The sequence below is a fragment of the Rousettus aegyptiacus genome, unplaced genomic scaffold, assembly GCF_014176215.1.
Source record: "Rousettus aegyptiacus isolate mRouAeg1 unplaced genomic scaffold, mRouAeg1.p scaffold_m13_p_2, whole genome shotgun sequence".
Classification (NCBI taxonomy): domain Eukaryota; kingdom Metazoa; phylum Chordata; class Mammalia; order Chiroptera; family Pteropodidae; genus Rousettus; species Rousettus aegyptiacus.
In genome coordinates, this window is record NW_023416295.1 from 115,661,765 (window position 1) to 115,683,549 (window position 21,785).

The window sequence follows — 21,785 nt, forward strand, 5'->3', positions numbered from 1 at the left end:
CAACTATTCATGATAAGATTGAATTAAGTCTCAAGTTGAAAGATTGAGAGAGCGGTCCACCTAAAGGACTCATTATCTCTTTTCTGTTTATGTTAATGTCTACTAATGGTGCCTCTCTTTTCTCTCTACCTTTTATGGGGACAAGAAAATTTGAATGCTGTCTTTCCAGCCATTGAATCTCTGGTACCTCTTTGGACCTACCTCTGGGTCATAGTTGTAACTGCTTTTACCTTTCGAGATCTCATAGACATTTTTACATTTTACTTTTTATTGAGGTATAATACATACAATAAAGTGAACAAATTTAAGTTTACACCTGTGTAAACACTACCCAGATGAAGATACAGGACATTTTCAGCACACCAGAATGACCATACATGCAACCTCCAGTGGCACGGTAGAGCTGGCTCCCACTGATGTGCTAGAGCAGATCACATACATGTATACACCCCTTTCCAGCTCTGCTCAGTGACATCACATTGGTATCCACCGTGGTGGGAGAATTTACACCATGGAAATTGGAAAATGACATAAAATAAGGGATTTTGTTTTCTGAGAGCTGATTGTTAAACATTTACCAGGATGCCACCTCCCTCTTCAACAAATGCCTCCCCAGAGGTAATCACTCTTCTGAATCCTATGACCACAGATTCATTTTGCTTATTCTTGAACTTTCTATAAATGGAACAGTAAAATGTGCACTCTGGCTGCTTTTTCCTCAACATTTTGTGAGATTTATCCAAACTGTCTCATGCAACTGCTGTTTATTCTCATTGCTATGTAGTATTCCATTGTGTATGAATGTATGTCACAATGTATTTCTCCATCCTCCTGAACACTGGATTTGCTTCCAGTTGGTGTTATTATGAATAAAGCTGCTATAAACTTTTTTTTACTTCTTTTAGTATGCACATGTACTCATTTCTGGGGAGATATGCAGAAGTGGAATTGCTGTGTGTGTGTGTGTAAATAGATTTGGTCAAAAAATTTTCAAAAGTGTGTATACTAATCTATATAATACTAGAAAATCAGGATGGACTCAATCTCCTCTTCTGAGGAGGACAAAGAGGAAGAAAGGCAGTCTTTGTCCAGTACATCAGAGTGACCAGCAAGGAGTGAAAAACCTGGGGAAGGCAAGTCCTGGGCTGCATTAGACAACCTGAGCCTCTGCTTGCCTATAGACGATGACGGTGACTGTCATTATCTCAGCACATGTCACCTCCCAGGAAGCATACCAGAAACTGTACTTTTAATATCTCATTTCTTCTCACCACATCATTATGAGGTAGATACTATTATTATCCTCATTTTGCAGATGAGAAAATGGAGACTTAGAGCTCTAAGTTGGATAACTTGCCCAGAGTCAAACCATTGGTAATTGACAAATCTTGACATTTGCCTCCCAAATGCTGTGGATCGCGCTCCATTTGGTTTTCCCCATAATATATCTATAAATAAATTTGCCATATTTGATTATAATTTCCTGTTCATGTGTTGTCTCTGTTAGTACACTGCAACTCTTTGAAGACATTGACTATTTCTTATTTGTCTTTTTTGTCTCCAGGACTTATTGCAGTGCTTGGCATGTAATAGGCACTGAATAGATTGTAGCTAAAAATATACTTAGATTTGTTGAGAGCTTATTCTATGCCTAAAAATATTCTAAGTGTTAAGGGTGGAAAATTTTCAACTTCTGCTTCTGTAATCTGCTTGCTTGTTTGACGTTAACCAGGGTGTGGTTAATCTGCTTGCCTATTTGATGTTACCCAGGGTGTGGTTCTAGGTTTTATATACTGCCTCTTTTGGAAGCTCAGGCTGATCTCCTCTAACCCTGTGTGGTAGAGAGTCAGTCGCTGACTGGCTAATAAAGGCTCATAATTCATCTCAATTTGCAATGTGGGTCTTAAAATTGATTGCGCCACAACACTAAGCACTTTGCATAGAGTAACTCATTTAATCCAGAACACGCTACTTAGGTTTGTACTATAATTAGACAAAATTTACAGATGAGGAAACCAAGGCTTAATGAGGTTAACTAACTTCCTTAGGTCATGTAGCTGGAGGAGTCGGGATTTTCTAAGTGACTCAAAACCTGTTCCCCGTATGTCATATCATCTTGCCCTAACTTGCATTGTGGTTGGGAGAAATAGATAAGAAAGTGAATATGGAAGTGCCTTTGCATAGTTTCAGGTACACATTAGGACATTTTATAGTAAATATTTTATGATATCAATGATATAAAGAACTATGTCAGTCAAGGTAGGCAGGAAAACAAAAATTCTCTAGCTATTTAAATAATGGAAATATAATACGGGGAATTGCTGTATTAGTTTGTGTTGCCATAACCAAATACCATGGTCTGGGTGTCTTAAACAACAGAAGTTAATTTTCTCATAGTTCTGGAGGCTGAAAGTCCAAGGTCAGGGTACCAGCAGATTCAGTTCCTGGTGAGAGCCCTCTTCCTAGCTTGGAGATGGACCATCTTCTTGTGTGTCCTCACACACTGGAGGGACAACAAATGAGCTCTCTGGTATCTCACCTCATAAATATACTAATCTTGTTCAATCAGGGCTCTACCCTTATGATCTCATTTAATCTTAATTACTTCTTGAGTCCACATATAGCCACCCTGAGGGTTGGGAGACAAACATGGGCGGGTAGTTGGAGCGTAGCATGGGGGTCACAAGTCAGCCCATAGCAACTGCTTACACAACTGATGAAAGAAGTAAGAAGCCAAATTGAATGGCAGGATACACCAGAAATTAGCAGCAGTAAGAAGTTGCTTCCACTCTCAACACTTGAGGGACAAAGATGATTTACTAGAGCCCAAGATCCAGGGGCATCTGGACCATCTGGTAGAAGATGGAATCTTGACAGGGACCACAGAGGAAGGATTATCTAGCAGGAGTAGAAGCCATGGAAGTGACTCAGTGGCTACTGTCAGAACAGAGAAAGGGAGAAGCGCCCTGGCTTTTTTCCCCTTGCCCACTCCAATCTTTTGCCAGTATGCTCCATTGGCTGAACTCACCTAGAAACCAGAAAACAAGGGAGCCTGAGCAACACCGTCTCTCCAATATAAAGCAAAGCTGAGAATGGCAAGGACTGGACTGGGCGCGCTGCTAAGACTATTGCAGCAGTTGGAGATTGAGAGAGCAAGCACACAGGTGCTGAACTTTCTGATTAAAGGGTATAGAAATGGTGGAAACTATAACTGAGATTTAATATTTTTATGGAAAAGGGTACAAAGTTTCTTGGATTCTTTCTGTTTTGACAAAAGTTCAAAGCATTTTAGGGATAGGAATTTTTAGAGCAGTCGTTCTTAGTTGTGAGCCATTTACCTCTCAGGGGATATTTGGCAATATCTGGAGACATCTTTGGTTTCATAACTGGGATGGAAGGGGAACGTTACTGGCCTTTAGTGGATAGAGGCCAGGGATGCTGTTAAACATCCTACAATGTACAGGAATGTGCCCACATAGCTAAGAATTATATGGTCCAAAATGCCCTTAGTTCTGTGCTTGAGCAATCTTACTTTAGAGAATCACATCTGAATAACAAAATATCCTCTTACCAGGGGACAGGAAGGTGCACATTACTATGGAAAGTGAACTGGACTGGAGTCAGGAATCATCTCAGACCAGACTCCAACAACAGATGGCTTTGTGACCTTTGCAAGTTGCTTAGTTTGAAGTTTCCTCGACTGCAAATGAGATATTTTATCTAGAAAAAGATATTTATTTGCTTGTGATAGTTCACTGATGTTTTAATTTTGATCTTTGGTAATGAAAGTGATTATGAGAGAAGCTTTTACTCTCTTGAAGGGTATTAAAATCAGATTTAAGAATAAACTCATATTTTACCTTTATGCTTCGCAGACCAAACCACAATATTAAAAAACATTAAATTTAATTAAATCACTTAAGAATCATAGCAAAAACAAAATAAAAATAACTCTCATCAGATTGATAGCTCGATATAGATGGAAATGTTTCTTCCAATTAAGAGAAATGTAGGAATTATCTTTATTATGTTAAAGACTGTATGATTGCACTAATTTTTCTATATAATATATATTAAATTTTCACAAATGCTTCTCAGATCTATCCATTTTTTGCTTCCCTGAGGCTACCATCCTATCTGGTCTTTCACGATCCCTCCTGAGGTAGAAACAGCTAGTAGTCTACTCAGTATTCTTTCTTTCTTTATCTAGCTTACTGATATATCCCTGATTTTGTTGGAGTATAATGAGCCCAACTAAAATGTTTTCATTCCCACCACCTTCTGTAGTGACACTCTTCTTTAAACACACCTGGAGGACATACAGAGAATACACATCATTAGTGAGTGTATCTTGTTCTTCACAGCAGCAGGCCGGTCACATTTCAAATTAATCTTACAATAACATAAGAGCATCTTTTAGGTGACTATATTTATTGACTCCCACATTGAGTGTTAAAGTAGAATTTTATCATGTTTGATAAAAGAGATACTCTCCAATGCCTGAAATCTAAATTGGCCAAAAGTAATATTATTTGAACTGTGCACAGTTGAAAAAAAATCTAACTTCTTTATACCCTACACTGGAAAAGACACTGAGGTGGCCGTCGTGGATAATACAAACCTTTCCTAAGCATCTTCCTTTAAGAGTTCTGCACTAGACAAGCACAGTGAGCCTCTGGCAAAGGTGAAATGTTGTTTCAAATTGCCTCTAGATCTGTTTCTGGACTCTTGTTTTGTTCTATCCTTGAACCAGTAGCATTCTGTTGAACATTATAAGGCTTGATATAAAATAAGATAAGTTCTCTCACTTCATTGTTCAGTGCTGCCATTATTTTTTTTTTTCTTTTCTGTAGAAATTTTAGAATTTGCTTGGCAATCCACACACATACACGTACACATTGCTACTAGAATTTTTATTGAGATTGCTTTGAATTGATAGCTTACATCTCCATCCATTATATAGCTATTCATTTATTTAATTTCCTTAATTTCTCTTAATGTTTTAGAATTTTTCTGCTAGAAATCTTTTAATTGTTTAAATTGATAAGTTTAGCAAAGTTGCTGGATTTGAGGTCATCACATGCAAAATCGTTTTTCTATATATCAACTACAAATTGAAATTCCCCCCAAAAAAGGATTTATTAAAGAATTATGAAATGTCAAATATCTAGTAATAAATTTCATGAATAATTGCAAGAGTTCTAACATAAAATTCATAAAACATTCTTAAAAAATTAACGTATATAGAAATATTTTTGTGTGTTCATTCTGTATCCAGTAACCTTGCTAAACTTACTAGTTTTAACAATTTTCTTGTAGATTATATTGTGTAAGAATTTTCTATGTATACCACTGCATCATTAGCGAACAATATAATTTTATTTCTTCCTTTCCAATACTTACATATTTTTCTTTCTCTTTCTTTATATGAATAGAAGTGATATCTTCCATAGGTGTGTAATGCAGATATATAGGTTTTGTTTGTTTGTTTGTTTGTTTACAAATTCTAGAATTAGGGTATATGGTAGTTTCATCAGCAACCAAAATTACACTAAGATTCAGTACAGAACTAAGGGCATATCTAAAGAAAAAACCATTTTAAGTAACATTATTGATTAGGTGATTCGTAGGAGTAGAAGAACAAAGAGATTTGGAGGAAGGACTTGGATGGAGTGAAATAGGAACTAATGGCATTGGAGTAATGGCAAGGGCCAGGCCAGCTCCCCAAACATACATTTTTCTCCCAAGGAAAATGATAATGGGCATTGGACAGGAGATAAACAGATGTCCCTAAACACATTTATATTTTATATTAGCAAAATCCACATTTCTCATTATGTGAGCATTCAGCCACTTGGAAAGCAGTTTGAATAGGAATGTGACCTTTGGAATAATAATAATAATAAAATCTGGGCTTAAATTTCAGCTCCATCATTGTGTACACACAAGCAAATTACTAATCCCTTTGAAGCTCAGCTCCTCACCTGTAAATTAAGGATAATGATTTATGCTTATTAGAATCTTTATAAAGAAATGAGGTAATGTATGTATGTTATTGGTTATATAGAAATGTATAATAAATGTCAGTTTTCTGCCCCTTTTTGTTTTGAAAATTTTTTATCTTGCATTGTTGTGTAATATTTTTGACATATTAAACTATATTCTTTTATTTTGGTCTTTCTCTCTTTCATGTCTCACTCACCCTTCAACTTCCACACTGTTCAAACACATAGTAGGAACCCTTGAGAAGGAAGTGATAAAATGGAAAGCAGAAATAATCTGCAGTGTTTGTAGCTTTTGCAAGTGAAAGTTTAAAATTTTAAGGCAGATATCTTAAACTCATGGGTTCTGGGCTGTATTTGCTTTCAGATGTGTTCTGTGTTGCTTCACAGTGTATAAAATGTTTTAAATAGTTCCTAGCACTTAAAAATGGGAGACTTAATATAAAACTCCGGGAGATCTGGCACAGCTGGATCAACATTTTCAAAAGGCGGAATTGGCTAGAACTTTACAGTGCCTGTCCTTTGAGATGGGCTGCTTGCACTTCAGTTAGGCACAGTCCCGTGGGCTTGCTCCATTCAGCTATGTAAACTGTGCAGCTGTTGTAAGTTTGTGTGTCCTACCTGGAGATGTTTTATGAGTTTGGAGTATAGGCAAATATTTGGGAGAAGCAAGAGAGAGAGATTGGGACATTGACAGCCCCTTGCCAACTTAGAACAGGTACTCCCAGACTCAAACTGTAGGAAGAAGAGAATGAGAGGAAAAATGTGTGAGTGCGACACTCTCTCTCTCTCTCTCCTCTCTCTTTCTTTCTGTGTGTGTGTGTGTGTGTGAAGTAAGATTTCTTAGCTGAGCACCTGGAGAGTAAGCAAGCCCTTCGAGAAGAAATGACAGCATGATGTGTCTAGAATAAGCATAGAAGTGTTCCAAACAGGCTCATGCCCCAACTATGGCTCTGAAGTAATAGAAAAAGCTTCATTCTCTTTCTCAAGCATGGTTTTATCCCAGAAGCGGCTATGACACTAAAACAAGATCTTTTTCATGTGCTCTCTGTGCAACTGTGGGCCTTATGAACAATAATCAGATTGACTGCTTTAACTCCCCCACAATATCTTGGCATTGAGGTTTTCAGAAACTTGTTCAGATTAAGTTCCTACCTCTATACCCTACCACTTCCTCCATCCCCTTTTCTACAATGGGGACTTGAAATAGAATTTGCTTACATTTTTTTCTATCTGGTTCAATGAGTTGAGAGTACTGGCTTCTATTCTTTTCTTGACCTCTTTGCTTCCATCACCACAACTTTCTTGAAATCTGCTCCCGTAGCTTCCACGATTTTACCATCTCCAGTTTCCCCTCTCCTTTTTCATCTGCTTCCAGTTCTCTTGCCATCCCTCTGACTGCCACAGTCAGGCACTAATTGCACTGGCTGCTCTTCCTATGTTGATTCTATATTTTTACTTACTTTATTTCTTCTGCACACCATTCTAATTGGGGAGATTTTCCGGCTTCTAGTCTTAGTCTTCTATTCATTCTATTTCCTTTTCTTTGTTGATCCTAACTATTTCCAAATCTCCAGTGATCTCTCAGGACTTCAAAATCCATAGCCTTGGGCAGTACTGCCCTTTTGAGTTAAATTTTCAGTTGTTAAATAGAGATGGCTAAGACATATCTGCTTCTCCTGCTTTTTTGATTTGTGTAACCAGTATTAACAAATAGTTACCTAACATCTCTTTACCTACCATGTCTAACTGGTCACGCCATCTTGTTGATATTTCTGTTGTATCTTCTCTCTTCCTTCACTGCTAGTCGCAGCCTCAGTTCAGGCCATCATCATTTCTCTTTAGGATCATTATAATAGTCTCCAGATGGGGTTTTCTACCCTTGTTTGTTTCCTCTTCAAACCCATTCCCTGTGGTACCACAGAAATGACATTTCTAAAACGCAGATGTTATGTTACCTTACTCTGTCTCCAAAATTAGAATTGACTACAAGGATCTTCATAAGAACTCATTCCACTTCTTCCTGCTCATCTCCAGACACTCCTCCCTGTGAACCCCATGAGTTCTTAACTTTCTATTCTGCTATCCCTTTATATTTTTGCCATGCTTCTCCCTATGCCTGGCATGACCTTAGTACTCATTTGGTTGGATTCCTCCAAGGTTTGGCTCAAATGTTGCCTCTTCGATGCAGCTTTTCTGGATCCATTGGGACTAAATTAATTTTTCTACTCATCTGCATTTTCTCATAGTGCATTGTATTTAAACAGCACTTATTCTAATGTATTTTGGCCCATATTTTGTTGCCTTCATTTTATTATAGACTTCCTGAGTACTCCTGAGTTCTCGAATTGAATTAGTTCCCCAGACCCTGGTACTGCACTTAGGATATATTAGAGGCTCAGTACATATATGTTGTCATTAATATCACCTGGTCCATTTGAAGAAAGGTATCAATTCTTACTTTACAAAGATCTTTTATTAAATAGCAATATATTTATGTAAAATTATAATAATAGCTATATTCATATAATGCTTAGTATATGTCGAGTACTACTCTAAGGAAGTCACATATATTTAACTCATTAAATTCTTACAATAATTTGATTATTAAAATTATTAATCCTCATCTTACAAATAAGGAAACTGAGTCACAGAGAGGTTAAGTAGGTTGTTCAAAATTAATGGAGCCACAATTCAAACCCAGCTACCCAGGCTCCACAGCTTATGTTCTTAAAATAAAATGCTATTGTACATCTTTTGGAAAAATGATGATTTTTTAAGAAATAGAGTTTTAGATTCTTTCCAGAATAGCCGAATTGTTGAGGGTGATACTTGAACATCTAAGTATATTGACATATTGCCACAAATCCAAATGCGGTGGTCTCCTTTGTTCCACTCTTATACTTTGTGTACATGCTCATTCATAACCTTATCACACTGTATTTCAAGGCTTTGTTTCCATGTCTTTTATCTGATTGAGAATAATTTGAAGCAGGAAATACGTCTCCTTTAACTTTATTCTTATCCAAACATAGTGTGGTACCTGACAGATACTTGCCCAATCAACAATTAATGAATGAAAGAATGAGAAATCATGCTTACATTTTAAAACACATTAAAATTGCCTTATCCACAAATTAAAATTGGCAAGTTCTATAACCAAGCAATTAACTTGAGTCCAAAAGATACCTGGAGATCAGAATATCCTGTCTTTTATCATGGGAAGAGTTTGTTTAGTTACCACTTTGATCTCTTCTTTCTATTGCAATGGTGGTGATTAAGAGCTATAAAATCTGGAATCAGATTTGTCTGGGTTAAAATCATGGCTTCGCTATCTAGTAGCTGAGTGGTCTTGGACATCTTACTTTCTATTTGTCTCCTCTGAAAACTAAGGATAAAAAAAAAATCTCTACACTGCTGTCGTGAGAATAAATAAGACAGTGCATTCACAATATTTCAGAGGTATAGTACAGTTAGTACTCAATAGCTATAATATCATCGGTATTATAAGACCAAGCAGAATTAGCATTAATATTTAAATATTCACTTTTCAAGTTTTAGTTTTGATTATGAAACTTTTTTATGCTTCAAAAAAAGTTTAGGGCCATCAAGAACTTCATCTTCAAAGTTCTGAATTTTTAAAAGAGATTTTGACAATAACTCCTCCACAAAATGATAAATCTTCTGCTCAAAAGCAGTTTCCAAGGCCGCCGTCCAGCAATCATTTTAAGCAGTGGATCCAAAAAGACAGAGAAAGGATAATGGACCAGGAACTGAGCCACATGGAATGACAGACAGTAAATGAAAGGAGGTTTAATCTGGGAATCAGCATGATGTTAAACAGCACGCGTCACGTTGAGTGGAGAGACAGAACTGCCAGCTTTGCCGGCAAGGTGAGACCCAAATAAGTCATGTCTATTTAATATAATCTGAGCATCACTTGCGGCAAAGCCAAGAGCAATAACTAACTCAGGCGAACATGACATTGCACCTGGCTCGTGATATCTCCAAGAGTAATTTGTGCCACGATGTCAGATGATTCCAATAGAACATGTTGTACTCTGCAGAAAATGTGATTTTGGGAAACAGGTTAGGGTTCATGGCAAAATTTGAGATGAAAATGGTCAGGAATGTTAGAAACAAGCAAGAAATCATTAGTAAGTTCATAACTGGGAGCCATAATAACTGGCAATTGGACTTATTTTTTTCATAACAATAAGTGCTTACAATAGAGAGGCAAGTCAAGCAAACTAAGCAATAAGTGCTCAGAAATAAAATGAATATCAAATGTGTATGAGCATTAGGATGTGGTAAGCACTTGCTGAACTGGGAAAAGCAGAGTCTCATGAGTCTGGAAGCTGGAGCCGTGGGTTATAAGTCGGGCTGTGAGCCTGGCTCTGTGTGATGCTGGCTAAACCGCCGATTCCTTTTTTATCCTCATTTATTATCCCTCAGTGGTTTAAAATTCTGGAGTTTGGAAAGTACTTTTCAAAGATCTAAAGATCTAAATATCCTTAGATAGAAAGAGCATGTTTCAGATGGAAGAACCAACTTTCTTTCCTGGAAAGTGTCCAGTCATAAAAAATCTAAAAATATCTTGGAAAGGGTATATATTTGACAAATAGAAAGCAGAAATTCTATTTTCCCTACTACCCAGATTACTCTCATATGTAATTATCCTATATCTTTATGGTTAAATGGTAGTAATGCGTATCCTGGTTAAAGAACTGAGAAATCTGTACTTTTTACAAGTCAAGGGAGAGGAAAAAGAAGAAACAATGTTGAGGTTATGAGACCACTAAGTATCCAATCCTCCTACCCCCCTCCCCCCCAAAAAATGTTGAAATAGACCTTTCTGGGATTGCTGAATTAAATTGCAATGTTAAATCATGGGTTTTTTTTTTTAATATTGGTAAGATAATTAAAATTCTTTATGTAACATCCAATTATGCTAGGAAAATGAAAGTCTGTATCATGTAGGAGAGGAAATTATTGCAGGCATCAACATTTATTTAGTACATGCCACTATTTATTGAGCTCCAAGCTAGACACTTTACCTACTTTACCCCAGGTTGACTTCTCAGTACCAATGCCTGGGTCCCACCCCTAGTGGTTTTGAATTAACTGGTGATGATGTGCAGCTGTGACTGAGAATCAAGCCCATGGAGGAGTTCAGTGAGACTAGTTTCTGTTCCCAGGAACTTTTTTCTTGTGTCTTGTGCTGTTGAATTCCATGAACTTTTCCAGGCACGTTCCTTCAGTGCATCTGCATGCCACCTACAGAAACAGGATCACCTTGAAACACACCCAGTAATTCTTAAATATTTTTTTTATTTTTAAGCCTGTGTCCAAATTTCATAAATTCAATATTAGACCTTGCATGGGTTCTGTCTTGGTCCTAGATTCAGAATGAAACTTGGAATAATTGATCAAGTGTTGCCTTTCTAGAGACTTACACTAACAATTAATTAATGGTTATTTTCTCTCCAGTGTTCTGTAGTGCATGTAGGACTCAGTAGCCTTGCACTAAAAGTAGCAAAGCATTGCTGTCTACCATTATCTAAAGTGGAATAATTATCTTTACTTTAGACTTGATTCTTTGCCTCAGGTATACCTATGGAGTAAGAGACACCACCCTGTGTTATAAAGCCTACACCATTTGGCTTAAAATAGTATAGTGGCACACAACTTTCTTAAAATCCAAATAGCACCTCTCACCCCACTCCAGGTTCTCCCATCCCCATGCCTTTGCTGAGGTCTTAATGGCCCAAAAATTTATGGGAAGCTGCTCAACTGCACAGTCCTACGTCTATGAAACAGCAACTTGCCTGTCGACAAAATAGCCATAAGAAATAATCACTTACCAAAGTCAAGCTGCAACAGCAAATGCCAGTCACACAAGGATAACAACCCTCCTGGCATGCTTATTAGTAAGATTTTTTTGAACCACCAAGGGCATTCCTGACCCACACATTCAAGTGTAATGTCTATGAATCCAAGCCCCATGAGAATCCTCTTAACATGTTACTTTGGTCTACAAATTCTACTCCCAATTTTATTTCTCTGTGTTCAAAGTGCATACAGCAAATACTAGGTTCGAATGACATTCTCCAAACTATAAAACCCTGCCCTGAAGTGAGTGATCCAAGAGACATGCTGGATTCAAAGGTGAAGGAGAGATTAAGCCAAGCAGGCCCAGTTTCTTTATCTCTAATTACCATTAGGTGACTCACTCTAACTTCCCTGGGGAGTGGAAGGGTGTAGGAGAAGGTGGTTCAAAGGACAGGGTGTGGATGTCATGGTGAAAGACTTACTTAAAAAGTTAAACAAACAGAGCTTCTGGAATACGGAAGATCTATCAGATATAGGGAAGAAGTACTTATCTCTAACGATGCTAATTTGAAAGAATATTTTTAAATGGTATTATTTTAACTTCTACTTGAAGTATGGTATGCATTCAAAAAATGACATATAAGTGTGAGATTTTTAAAATGTGTCCACAAATTCTTTACTACTTCTTCCACCAAAGGTAAAGACAAATTCTTTTCCCCTTAAGTGTGCCCCCAACTTAGTGACTCATTTCTAATAATAGAAAGTGATGAAAGAGACAGTGTGACTTCTGAAAGTAGGTCATAAAAAGCATGGTGGCTTCCTCCTTGCCCTTGAACCACTTGCCTGGAGGAAGCCAAATACTAAGCTATGAGGACACTCAAGCAGCCCTATGGAGAGATCTATGTGGTAAGGAACTGAGGCCTCCTGCCAACAGCCTGAATCATCTTGGAAGCAGATCCTCCAACCCTAGTGAAGCCTTCAGATGACTGCAGCCTAGTGAGAGACCCTGAGTCAAAGCTACCCAGCCAAGGTTCTCTTTCTGGCCTCCCCAAAATTGTAAAATATAATAGTTATTTATTGTTGTTTTCAGTTTCTAAGTTTTCAGTAATTTATTGTGCAAAAAAAAAAAAGTAATACAATAAGTGTACGGATCAAAGAATTTTGAGAAACTGAACATCTAGTACTGAGATCAAGAAACAGAATATTTCTCCACTACTTCCGTTACTTCAGAAGTCCCTTTTATGTTCCCTTTCAGTCACTACCCTCTTCCCTGAATAATAATTATAATCCTGACTTCTAACAGTATAGATTCCCCTCCCCTTTTTTCAGACTATATTAATAGAATTCATCAGTATATAATACTTTTTTCTTGGCTTCCTTTACAAACATTATGCTTATGAGATTTAGCTACATTTTTTAGTGTAGTTGTGGCTAATTAAATTTCATTGTTGCACAGTTTTCCATTATATATACATATAAAAATTGATTTATCAAAAAGCATATATTGCTTATTAATTTTATTTAATGATTTTTACAGCTATATTTTAAAATAAAGTTTTAACATTTGGCAATGTAGCAGCCTATAACCACCACTTTCTTTTCTATTTAGAAAGGGAGATGTTTGCTGTTAGCACTGGATTTAGATAGATCTGGTTTTGATATTTAGTTGGGTCAGTTACTTTTCGTGTGATCAACTTAATTAAAGACACACACACATACATATAAATATTAATCTACACACACATATATATTTACACAAATATATGTATTTAATTTACAAAGGGGACAATGAAAAACTATTTAATTATTTATATAGACACCAAAAATGCCTTGAATAAAATTAAATACCCATTCCTGAAAAAAAACAAAAATAAAAATCTATAAATATTCCCTTAGCACACATTTTAACCTTCGATTTGATATCTTAATGTAGAAACTCAAGAAAATCCATGTAAAACTAATATAAACAATAACAGAGTTTACAAGGAAACAGAATATAAAAAGTTAGCATACAGAAACTGGTAGTCTTTATACTAAAAAACAATATGTGTTTAACAATACAATAAAATAACATATTTACAGTAGAAATAAAAAAAGATAAAATGCTTAGAGGTAAACTTGCAGTGAAATGTTTAAAATCTATATGAGGAAAACTTGAAAACCCTTGAAAAACACAAAACAGGACTTGAAAAGTGGAAAGAACTCTTGTTCTTAGAGAGGAAGGCTCACTATTATAAATATGTCAATTATCTCACAATATATACATATAGTGTAATCTGAATAAAAATATTAAAAAAATTTTTTCTCTGGAGCTAGACAAATTAAGTTTAAAATTCATATGCAAAAAATATGCAAAAATAGCTAGAAAATGAAGAGTAATGACAATGACTGGCTCTGTCAAACATTAAAATATATTATAAAGCCTCTGTGATGAAAACAATGTGGTATTAGGATATGAATAGAATAGGAATTCAATAAACAGATACAAATCCATGTGGTAATTTTCTTTACAGTAAAGGTGGCATAGCAAATAGCTATGAGAAAAATGAGTTTTAATAAATAATTTTGAAGCAACAAAATAGCAGTTGATAAAAGATAAAATTGTATCCACATTTCACAATATACCATAACAAAGTTTGAGTGAATCAAAAAAAATGAAAGCATTACAAAAAGCAAAAGTCTCTTCCATAATCTGGAAGTGAAGAAACTCTTTTAAATTATTTCATAAAATATGGAAGCGATAAAAAAATTAATAAATTTAATTCCCTTAAAATAAAGAAGTTTTTGCATGAGATATACCCATAACGTTGTGCATAAGAAGTAATATAAAAAAAATTAAACTACTATATTTAAAAGATGAAGAACAAGCCAGGAGAAAATAGTTGCAACTCAGAGTGCTAATTTCCTTGATATATAAAAATATAATCAAGAGGAAAAGACAAATATCCAATAGAAAAGGGGGCAAAAAACATAAAGGCAGTTTGTAGAAAAAGAAAGGTAAATAATTCTGAAATAAGAGAATTATAAATTAAAGGTGCACTGAGATACCATTCATCGCCTTTCAGAATGGCAAACATCCAAAATCTTGATGATGTGTTTTGTTGGCAAAGCTGTAGGAAAACAAGCCCTCTCATACAATACTAGTGGGATTACAGAATGGTCCAACCTCTATGGAAGGAATTTTGGAAATATCTAACATGATATATTCAATCGACCTTTTACTCCATAATCTCAATGTTTAGAAATATATTTTGTAGTGACACCTCTAGAAATATGGCACAACTTACACAACACCTATTCATTGTAGTGTTATTTACAATAGCCAAAGATTGTGAACGACACAAGAGTCCACAAGCAAAAGATGAGTTAAATAAATAAACTATGGTATCATCATTGGTACTTTGCAGCTGTAAAAAATAATAGGGAAGACCTCTATGAGCTAATATGGATCGATTTCCAGGCTATACTGTAAAGGGAAAAGTTAATGAATATTACACTACGCTACTTTTGTGTATAACAAATAAGGAGAAAATAGGACCGTGTATATGTTTTCACTTATTTGCACAAAAGAAAACCAAAGAAGGATTAAACAGAAACTAATGAAAACGTTTACTCTTACAGAGGGAGTATGGAAATGAGGTGGAGGGATAGAAAAGAAGGTGAGAGTTCTCTGAATATATTCCCTCAAAAATTTTTTGACTTTTTAATATGGTTTTGAACTATGTAAGTACTTTACATATACAAAATTAAATTACAAAGGAAAGAAAAGTAAACTAAAATTTAACATAAATCGAAACATAAGATCTAATTTATATAAAATAGATAATATAACCAACATAACCAAAGATTTATTTCAAGTAACTTTTGACATAGTGCTCTGACTGTGTATATAGTGTACTGTATATCTTAAGGATGGACAGCAACAAAATAGAAAGAAATACTTCGCTAAATCAATTTATTGTTAGTAGCTGGAGTTGGTATTGCCATTTTGAAACTATTTTATGTATATTTTCAGATAGAGCAAATGAATAAATATAATAGTGTAACTGTGAACAAAGATTTTTAGTATAAAAGCAAAAAGTTACAAACAGAGAGCAAAAGAAGTTTTAAGATCTGTAATGATAAATTTGAATTTTGAATTGGCAATATAAATATACAATTATACTGTAAGAAAATATATTTCCTAGTTGTATTCACTGCAAGGGTTAGGAATAATAGAAGCAATAAAACCCCAGTAACAGTGAGCATACTGAGCCTCCAGACCTTTGTTTCTAAATGCCCATAGCATAACCAGGTGGTGAAATCTGTCATTACTAAGAATAGCACTAAGTGACATGATGCGCCCCTTGATGTGATGTAAAATGAAATAGACAAGGTCTCCCATGAGGAATTTTTGCCCCAATTTTTTAACTTGAATCTCAATATGTCTTTATGGGTCACTTTCAGTTTATATAATATTTATAGGATGAAGGAGCAAGTTAAATAACATCACGGTGAGGTGGTGGGTCAAATGAAAACAGAATGTGGTGTTATGATGACTCTGTGCTGCTTTACTGGCATTGGTGCTCTTGCTCTTGGATGGACAATCAGACTCTAACATGATAGTTGTTAGCCTTTTCCCAGTACCAAATTTACTCAGCCCTAGGAAAAAATTGAGGACAGAAAAGCATATAATAAGCACATCAACAATACAATAAAGGGCTTGTTACTCCTGAAGCACAGTTCTGTGTTTGGGGACATGTGTGGTCACCAGGGTGAGGCTAAGTTGGCTCAGATGATCCTTGGCTCTAGTATGTCATCAGCTCTAGCTTTTCATGCATAACTGGTGGGCCTTACCTCAGGAGTACTGATTAGCTTCCTTTCTCCAGTGTGGACGCATCTGTTCAAAACTATTTTCTCATTACTTGATAAACAGTTTAGAAAATAAGGTATAGGTGCTCGACCCTGTACGTGGTCCTCTTCTGGATTCTCATTTACTGGATGTGGTATAGATAAACTAACAATTCCTTACTTTAACATTGAAAAGAAGGTTCCATCAAGGGACAAATCCTCATATGTCGTCAAGGCCAAAGTAAAGGCAGAGGCTTTTGGTAAACTTTCCCTTACAGAGATAATCTGCTACATAAATGGCTAGACATTATCATAAAGATTGTAAAGGAAGCAAAAATTGGAGAAGGTTGTTTAAGATTTAGAAAGACTAAAAAAATACAACTAAATATAATACATATTTATGGGCCCTGATTCAAATAAAGTAACTATAAAAATTTTTTTGGAACAGTTAGGGAAATTTGAATATTAGATATGTTAATATTTGATAATAGATATGTTAGCTGTATTAATACCAAGTGATATTTTAAAACTATCATTAATTTTCATGTAGGAGAGTATACACATGTTTATTGTACTATTTCAACTTTTCTGTGAGTTTTGAACATTTTAATAATTAAAAATCTTGGAAAATATTTTTTCAAAGAACGTTAGCTTATAAGATTGATACAAGGTTGAATGAAATAGGGTGATAAATAACATATTCGTTGGGTAGTAGATTTCAGGTTTTCTGCCATAAATCACACCCAATTAAGATTCTTTATTGAAACTTATTTTTTCAAAAAGATTATTTGGCATTAATTATAAACTATTAAGTAAAATTAAGCAAGGCGACTAATTATAGATACCTTTTTTGCAACATGGATTTTGCTTTGATTTTCAATTCTTTTGTTCTAATTTATAATTTAAGACTAAATTATAACTAAAATCCATTATTTGATTTATATTTATCTCATATAAAAAAGAGATGTAACTATTACAGACATAGCTACAGTCTAATTTTCCTCTGCCTTACACAACTTCTCTCCTCCATGCCTTCCCAGAAATAGCTATCATGAAGAAATTAACGTAAAAAATTCTGTGTGTTTTTAAGCTTTGAATATATATGTACATAACTATGTCATTTGAGTTTTAAAAATTTAGATAAATAGTGTCAACCTGCCTACATCCTTTTGTAATTGACTTTTAAAAAGTTCAACATTGTGATTCTGAAACTTAATCAAGCAGAGTTAATTCATTCTACTACAAGATATCTAATTGAACAACTCTAGTTTATTCACCTACTGAGAGAAAGCTCATTTGTTTTTACCTCCTTTGAGTTATTAACAGGCCGTACTCAACATTCATGTACTTGTTCACATCTTCTGTACACATATACAAAAGTTTCCATAAGGAATACACCTAGAAGCAAAGCTGCTGGGCCACATGAGAATACATATCTCCATGCTGACAAATTTCTTTCCAAAGTATTTGTTTTGTTAATGTCACACTACTGATATTGATTACACATTTTGACTGTTAGGTGATTATTTTCCTTGGAATTTTATTATTTTATCTGTATCAGGTCTTTGAGGCCTCAAATGTAGTTGAGTTTCTCCAAGATGATTTGTATTTGCTTCTACTTGTTGCCTGGAGATCCCACCAGCCTGAGTGGGTTGAGATTTTTTCAGACCATAGTGGTTGTATGAATTCAGACCATAAATCACTGTGAGTAATGACTTGTTACAAATCCTCAGGGGAGATTTTTGCTTTTTACTTTTAATCGATGAAAGTTTACATAAACCTACTGCATAGCAGGTTTACTTCTTCATTTTGACACAGACGATAGAACCAATTGAGGAACCAGCTTTAAGCAGAGGATTTCTGTTAGATTTCCCATTTTAGTTAAACCCAAGGCCAAACATCTGTCTTTTACCTGTACAGTCATCAAAGTAAGAGCTGAAAGTCTCCAAGATTTAGCCAAATTTCCCAGGATGAAAGCTTTCTGTGGTACACATTGCATCACAGGATCCTAGCATTCCATCACTCTTGGCCTCTGCATGTGTGTGTGTGTGTGTGTGTGTGTGTGTGTGTGTGTATGTGTGTGTTTTGTTTTTGTGCATGTGTGTGTTTTTACCAGCATAGCAAAGCATTCAAAAAGATTTTTAACATTTATTAGAAATTTATTACTTTAATTTAAAATATTTAAAGCATTCAAAAAGATTTTTAACATTTATTAGAAATTTAATACTTTAATTTAAAATATTTCATCTGTAATTTGCTCAAAAAAGAAATCACAATTCAGTTTTTAATACATCTATAATTTAAATTTTATGTACCAAAGGTAGAGATATACATTTTCCCTCTCAAATGAATAGTCAATTGTACCAGTACCATTTATTTAATAATTAAACCATTATTTCTCTACTGATTTGTAATTCTATCTGTATGACATACTAAGTTGCTAGATAGATAGATAGGTAGGTAGGGAGAGAGAGAGAGAGAGAGAGAGAGAGAGAGAGAGAGAGAGAGAATGTCTTAAGCTTTCTTTCCTACCCATTTAATTTTTTATCTTGTTAGAGTATCATTTTCATTTAATTTCTGTATGTGTATGTTTGTAATTATAAGAATAGTAAAATGTGAATCCTCTCTTTTAAAATTCTTTCATTGAAATTGTTTTGTCTGTTTTGGGGGTTTTAATTTTTCTGTATGATTTATAAGGATAACTTGACAATTGCAATGAAAGAAAGTTGTTGGGATTTTGACTGGCCTTGCATTTAATTTATAAGTTATTTTGGAAAGATATGCCAGCTTTAAATCTTTTCATTTCTCTCTGTTACTATGTTGTATGTCTTTCAATAAAATTCACCAAGACAACATGATTCAAAATGCGTTTCATCATAATTAGAGTAAAAAAATAACAGAAGTCAAAAAAGGAAATTGACAAATCAGAATTGCATAATTTAACAACTCTTTCTCAGTAATTAATAGAAGCAACAAAAATAGTTTATAGAAAACTCAAATAACAATATTATTCATCTTGCTTTAGTTGACATTTATAGAACATCACACCCAATAACTGCAGAATACATGTTATTTTCAAGCACACATGCAACATTTGCCAAAATAGACTATATGTTGTGATAACAGTAAATAATAATTTTAAAAAGATTTAAATCATAAGTTCTCTCTACAATGAAATTCAACTAGAAATCAATAACGACAACAGAAGTTCTAGAAAATTACCAAATGTTTGGAAATTAAGCAATATATTCTAAATGACTTATAATTTGAAAAAAAATCTAAATAAAATTAGAAAATGTTTCAAACTGAATAAAAATTTGACATATTTGTATAACATATATGGCAATTAAAACTGATGAGGTGAAGTCAAAGCAATGTTTTGAGGGATCTTTAATTTTTAAGGAACTATAAAATGAGAGTAAATTAAACTCAAAAAGTAGAAAGAAAGAAATATTAAAGATAAAACAAAAATCAACAAAAAGCAAATGTTTCATGAATAAAATCAACAAAGTGAGAAGCTGATTTTTTGAAAAGATTAATAAAATTGATAAACCTTTAGTGGTATTGATCATGATAAAAGAAATTTTAAAATTCCATAATAAAGAATGAAAAAGACACTATAACTGATCCAGACATTAAAAGAATAATAAAAGATACTACAGAAAACTTTATACTGAGAATTTTGACAACTCAGAAAAATTCCTGAGCTTCACAACTAATTAAAACTACAAAGAAATAAAATAAAATCAATAGAACTTATACGTTAGTAGAACTAATAAATATAGTAAGGTTGCTGGATACATTATCAATAGAAAATTGTTTTTCTATATACAAACAACAAACAAGTGGAAAACAAAACAAAAAACTACAACTTTTATAGCAGTATCAAAAACATCAAATACCTAGGATGAAATTTAATGAAAGATGTGTAAAAATACTATGATAAAAGTTGCTGGTGAGACTGCAGATTGATACAGCCATTATGGAAAATAGTATGGAGGTTCCTCAAAAAAACTAAGATTGATCTATCATGTGATCCAGCAATCCCTCTACTGGGTATTTACCCCAAAGACTTGAAAATCCATATCTGAAAATATATTTGCACACCGATGTTCATAGCAGCATTATTCACGGTGGCCAGGAAGCAACTGAAGTGTCCTTCAAGAGATGACTGGATAAAGAAGCTGTGGTACATATGTACAATGGAATATTACTCAGCCATAAGAAGAGATGAAATATTGCCATTTGCGACAACATGGATGGACCTCGAGGTAATCGTGGTAAGCAAAATAAGCCAGACAGAAAAAGTTGAAAATCACATGCTATCACTTATATATGGGATATAAACCTAAAAGCAACAAATGAACAGAATAAACAGACTCATTAACATAGACTATAGACCAGTGCTTATCAGAGGGTAGGGGGAGGGGCGAAGGGGAAGAGAGGAAGTAGATGGGGGAAAAGGGGGCAAATATGTGGTGACAGAAAGAAATCTAAATATGAGAGATGAACACATGGTGTAAATATATATATGCTTTACTGTTAAAGTATAGAGATGAAACATATTAGATTTTGTTAACCAATGTCACCATAAAAAATTAATTAATTTAAAATACGTAAAGGTAAAAAAGCTACAAAAAACAGTTTTGTGAGGAATTATTTTAAATAAATAGAAGGATATATCATATACGTGAATATATCTCTTTGTTTACCATAAAAAAAATCAACATTGTAAAGTGTCCATTCTTTCCAAATTGATCTATAGATTCAAAGCAATCTGAAACATAATCTCAGCCTTTTTTTAATGAAAATTCTTGTGGCAATGTAATATCTAGAAGAACCAAGGCAACGCTTGAAGAAAAACAAAGCTGTATGACTTACACTACTAGATTCTAAGATTTACTATAATAATACAAGTAATTAAGACAGTATGGTACTGGCACAAGAATAGACAAATAGACCCATGACACAGAATAGAGGCCAAGAACATACCCATTCATATGAAGTCACCTGATTTACAGTGACATTCCAGCCCAATTCAGTGAGCGAACAGATGGTACATCAGTCAAGATTCTGTCAAGAGATAGAAACCACACCAGTAATTTGAACAAAGAGAATTTA